Below are 6,000 nucleotides of genomic sequence, written 5' to 3'. Positions count from 1 at the left end.
CCTCTGCTCTCGCTCGCTATTGGTTGGAGGCCTAGCAGTGCCGCGCTCTGATTGGCTGTCGCGCAGAGCAGTCAGGCACTCCTCCACTCAGCTCGCTCGGGGGCGGGGCCACGCGCGGGGCGTGGCTCCCTTCATGGCGGGGCCGGGGCTGCTCCGTCCTGGGGCCGCGGGGTCCCCTCAGCGGTGTTTGGCCCCTCACGTTCTGTGACCCCTCAGCCTTCTGTGATCCCTCAGGGTTTTCTGGCCCCTCAGCGGTCCATGGCTCCTCAGGGTGCGGGGCTCCCTCACCACAAGCCGCTGTGAGGCAGCAGGAGCTGCCGGGGGCGGGAGGGACCAGCCCGGCGTCCCTCAGCGGAGCGGGGACAGCGCTCGTCAGGGAGACAGAGCATCACAGAAAGCACAGAAATCGCAGCAATCACAAAAATCACAAAATCAATTCAGTTGGAAAAGACCTCTGAGGTCCCCCTGGGAAGTGTTTACAGCCTCCCGCCAGCAGAATACACTAAATCTGACCGTAACTGTTGGGCTTCGTTGCTTTTCTTTCCGTTTTCTTCTCGGGGGAGTTGAAATTAACATGCGGGATGTAAGTTTTTTACCGAAGCTGGGCTTGCTGGCATCGTTTCTGCAGGATTTTCTCTCCGAATGGCCAACAAGGAGGATTTTTCGACGCTTGGCCAACTCTGTGCCGTTCTCTCTCAGCAGATGGCAGCAATGGCCTTGGTGACAGCGACCCATCACCGCACACGCGGTGTCATTCACAGATTCACTCATCCAGATCGATCATTTGCTAAAAAAAATCAATCGAATGATAATTACTTTGGATCCTGTTAATTATTTCTAAGAACATGCAAGGAAGATCCAAAATCGTAGGATTTATTTGATGAGAAAGCCTGAAATGATGCACAGAATATCTGAATATTCATATATTCCAAACTAAGCTACACTTTACAATTTACAATGAGTTGAATATTTGAATATTCCAAACTGAGCTACACTTTACAATTAACAGTGAGTACAAGCCTGGCTGCAAAATAGGCTGATTTGTTTTCATTTGTAAGCAATTTGCTGAATTCAGAAAGGGATGCAGTTCCATGCTGCAATTAAAACGTTACTGCTTTGGAGAAGGTGATTTTATTCCTTCACCCCTGTTCCTGCTTCCTCATCCCACTCTCCTTTCTTCCCTCCCTGCTCCTCCAGCCCCTCACTGGCTGTGCAGCCTTTTCTTGTCACTGCTTGTGCCACCACCATCCGGCACTGGGTTGCAAAGCAAACTGATGCAGCCCCAAACCCCATAAAAACATCACTGCAGGCTTTTTTGTTAAGTTTTCAGCTTTTGTAATAAGTTAACACACTGTGCTCTGTGCCCTGTGAGCATCAGGGAGAGCTTTTGAGAGAGGAGTGTGCATAGGCAGAAGGAAAGGAGAAGGTTGGGAACATGGGGTGGGGAATTGTCCTCTCCATTTCTGTGACAGAAAGTTCTTATCTTGTGTCAAATCATCTTGTTACATCATACTCAGAAAGGCAGGCAAGGAATAAAAATCATCGCCTCCAGAGATGTGTGAGATAACACGAATAGTAGGAGGTACCAGCACACCTTTGGTTTTATTGGACTTTCCAGACTTTGATTTCACACTCATTTTACAGGAGCTGAGCTTGATTCTCTAGTGCCTGGCACTCAGTGAAGCATGCAGCAAGGATGTAAAATGCTGTGACTTCAAACAGGAGCAGGCAGAGAGAGCCAAGCTCTTGTTTTTTCCTCGATCTCTGTGATCTCCTTGACTCATTTTCTCTGTGATGGTGGCCAAGACAGAGGGGATATAACATCAGTCTTGTTCTTGGTGGCAGGGCTGCTTCTCAGGAGACCCCTGGATGACCCTTCCCAGCCCACAGGGAGCTGCTGACATTGCTCCTTACAGTGTTTCTAAATGAGAAGTTAAGAATGATGGGGAATGTCAAGTGTAGCACTCTACAGTTTGCTTCCTGCTGCATTCCAGCTCTTTTCTGGAATAAGGGCACCATCCAGTACAAGGCTACCACTGGTAATGAAGCACAATTCCTACATCATTGTGGGAATGAGCCTGGACACTCCTTCAACAGATGGTGAAGCAGTACCATGATATTCTCTGCCTCAAAATCTCAACGTCTTAATTTACAGCTTTGGTTAAGTTTATTTTCATTTTCTTCATAACTAATTTTATGCAAATTGGCATGTTTCAGTAGCAAGCACTCCAGTTCTGTTAATTCAGCAGCAGTGTGTACAGTGTGTGCCATTGCAGTATGCTGTTATTTTAGCAGAACTGGAATCCAAACATTGTACAAGCACAGTAAATATAAACCCCATTTTCAAGCATGCTCTTAGAATAGTGCTGCTCTCTTCTGTGCTACAACAGATTTCTTTCATTTCTTGCTGCTATTGCACTCTAAATAATAAATAAATAAATAAATAAATGTGCGTGTGTTTTTCTCTTGTTGTCTGAAAAACAACCCCAAAGTCAAACTCAGTTCCAGTCTCTTGTTGGGCGTAGGTTAGGCTTGTATCTTACAGCCTGGTTAAGCAATGAGCTCAGGAATTTCCTTTTTTGGTGGTTGTTACAGGCTTTGTTGCAGGATATACCGGGGAGGAGGGCGAGAGAAAAGGAGCCTGTTGGGGGTGAAGGAGACTTAACCAAGCTTTATGTCTCCATCTGCTGTGGTTAATTCCCATCTCCCTGTCTCCTGCTGTGGCTTTGGGAGTGAATGCATTTGCAGTGCAGTGCTGTGCAACCTTTTCTTCCTGACTCCTCAGACTAAAATATCAGCTGCAGCCTATTGGCACACCTGCTAATGTAGGAGAGGAGTTTAATGTTCCCATCATGTGAAAACTGGGGCACAACACAGTGCAGTGCGTGACAGCTGAACTGTTTCTTGTTCTACAGCCTGTTATCAAACAGATTCAAAGCTCAAAACAGAGCTTTCATGGTTATTTAGCAACAAAACAAGTATCTCACTACTATTTGGAAAGTGGGGCAAAATCCAGGCATGTTTTGATGGAATCACCCAGCACTCTTTCCTGTGTTCATAGTCATGATATTGTCTCTGGAAGCAGCCCCCCGACCTGATTTTGAAGCCAGACATTAATGCTGGGTGTTTTCTTGCTCACATGCCTGTAGTAACTGTTTATTCAAACATGTATTTGAACATGTCTCAAAAAATGCATCTGCATGGCACAAAGAAGTAATTCCTGTCCAGCCATCAGTGGCCTGGGTATGGCAAACATGTCATATTGCCAGAGTCAGTCCTGGGGTCTGCAGCATGTTCTGCCAGCAGTGCAAGTCCCACCTTTGTCTTCAGAGGGAGACAGAAGCAGACAGGACCCACGATAGCCAGGCACTGATAAAAGGAGCTGGAACAAAATGCCAGTTTGGGTATTACCCCCGTGAAACAGGGTTTACCTTTCTGCATTTCAGCTGAGGAAAGGATTAATTGTCCCTTCCGAAGAGCCTGTCCTAACCCTGTGCAAGTTCTCCAATATAAAATATGTTCTCTATGTTACTCCCAATCCTGGGAGTTACTCACTTCACAAATGATGGATAATTCACTACATCCTCCCATCAGATGCTCAAACAAGGCATCCCCTTTCCCAGAGCTCCCAAACAGTTCATAGGAGGATCTTGCTCTGCTTCTACAACTCCCTGGGTCACTGGGAACAGTGTGAGGGGATTCAAAGGTGCAGTTGTAAGACCTGGAGGAAAGCTGGATGCAGCTGGCTCGTAAAGACCAGGCTAATTCTTCCCTTTTCCTGCAGCTTTCTGTCTTGTGCTTTGGGTCTATTTGAGCCATGTTTCTTGGGGTGATAATGAACTGCTAAAGCAAGACAGCTGAGTGACCTAAACATCAGCTTCTCACACTCTAAGCTAATTAGCAAAATGGGTTGAATTATGGAAGTTTAGCAGTTGAGTGATAATCATCATATTAAGCAGCTCATGTAAAGGAAGAGCTGGCATCAAGACAGCAAACCTGACCCAAATATTGCACATGATAGAAGGATATAGGTCAATTTATGGGAGTGAAGAGAGAGTTGCAGCCTTCCGGACTGTTTTTTATACAGAAACAAAAATTACCTATATTTAACTTCATAAATTTCTCTGCCGCCTTCAGGACATAAACCTTGGTATCAGAGCAGGATGTGCGGGTGGGGAGATTTTCAGTCTGCAGTAATCAAAGTGAGAACTGCATAATCTGGGAAAAACCCCCATGAAAAAATCCAATCCATAAAATAACTTTTTTTTTTTTTAATCAGAAATAAAGCAGTTTGCAGGAGGTAGGAAGGAAAAAAACAAAGGTGATTGAAAGAAATAAAGTCCACTGAGGCTACAGATGATAAGAAGAACTTTATCTACAACCTCAACTTGCTCAGCACAGAGGAGTATTTAGAGCACATAGCAGCTCAAACTTCAATCTGAATCATTTAAAATATTTCAGATATTCCTGCATATGGACAGAAAAGTGTCAAAGGATACATGGTAGCAAGCTTTATAAAAGCACTGAAGCAGAGAAGATGTAGGATACCTAAAAAATTCATCACCCCTCATCATGTAGTTTAGTCTTACAGTGGTTTTAAGATATTCAGGACAGTTATGTTTAATTCTATTCTACAAAGGATACAGAATTTCTGTACTTTGCAATATCAAGTGCTGCCAAAATGCTTGAAAGGAGCATTCAGTGTAAAAATGTACCATCCTATGAGGTCGGGTTCCAGAAATGGGGTACTTGTGTTACTGGGGTATTCCAGCCCTCTGAGGGGCCCTTTCAGTAGTTTGTGTCTAGAGCTCTGCAGAGACCCTCACATATTCCAGCTCTTCAGCCAACTTGGTCCTAGGCAAGTGGTGCATTTCTACCTATATATATACATATAGGTATATTTATATATCCTACTCAACTGTAGAAGGGTCCTGAAGCACTTCAATGCCTGAGGCTTTCTTTAAAAGGGTTATAATCCTTATTCATCCAGATGGATAATGACAAATTATTTATATCTTGAAAGGAACAAAGAATGTTAGTTTAAAATGGTCAGGAAATAATGATCTTTGAAATTCAAATACACTTAAACAGGTTACTCTCTCCTAAATGTACAAGTAAATATAAATACAATTCTTAAACCATATGTTTTTTTGTTTATATGTGTCAGCCTGGCTATACATTCTTTAGACTTAGTATTCCTTTCTGGTTTTGGCTTGCTACACTCAAGCATTTGTGAGTTTGCAATGAATGGCGTTTGGAATTACAGTGAAAGAAGAAAAGAAGGGGTACATCTCTGGCAAGAGTGATGGAAAGATCTGCTTTGCTCCCCAGTTCGGCAGAGTTATCAGCTGATAAAGCTATTGCAAAACAGCACTGAAACCAATACCAATGTTTATATGAAATCTACGTTTTTATCAAATCCCATGTTTAACCAAATCTGGCTGTGTTGACTTGTTTCCTTGCTCAGGGTCATTCATATTTCCCTCTTTACTCTCTTAGCTGGCCCACCTTCACTTAAAACCATGGAATACTCAGAGTGGCTGATCTTGCCTGCTCAGTCCTACTAGTTCTTATACTCAGGGCCAAAATCTGTCATTATTTTCTTGCAGTTATTTTTGTATTTTCTTGTGCATCTTTCTGCGTATGTTGTATTAATCTGTATTCTCAGCTTCTCCTTGTTTCTCGCTTCCCTGTTTTACCTGGCCCCTCACAGCCCCTTCCTGCCAGCCATGGTGTCACATCGTGCCATGTTTACACCAAATGCAGTGCAGTTAGGAAGCCCCTTATCTGTGTATTTGATCAAATTGCTCCTTCTCCGTGCCCCTCTGAGAGCTCATCTCTTATCTCATGAACAGATCAAGCTGCCAGTCACTGTGTTCAAAGAATTTCTTAGCTCTCCCCCCACCACTCACCACCTTGGTTAATCTGCTCTTCCCCCACATCCTCCATCTCCAGCAGCACCTCTCCTCTCAGGGGTTTCTGTGCTGGCTTCTCGACTCT

This window comes from Melozone crissalis, unplaced genomic scaffold, assembly GCF_028551555.1.
Source record: "Melozone crissalis strain CALT ecotype California unplaced genomic scaffold, PUWL_Pcris_2 ptg000061l_1, whole genome shotgun sequence".
Lineage (NCBI taxonomy): Eukaryota > Metazoa > Chordata > Aves > Passeriformes > Passerellidae > Melozone > Melozone crissalis.
Note: the sequence above shows the minus strand (reverse complement) of the source record.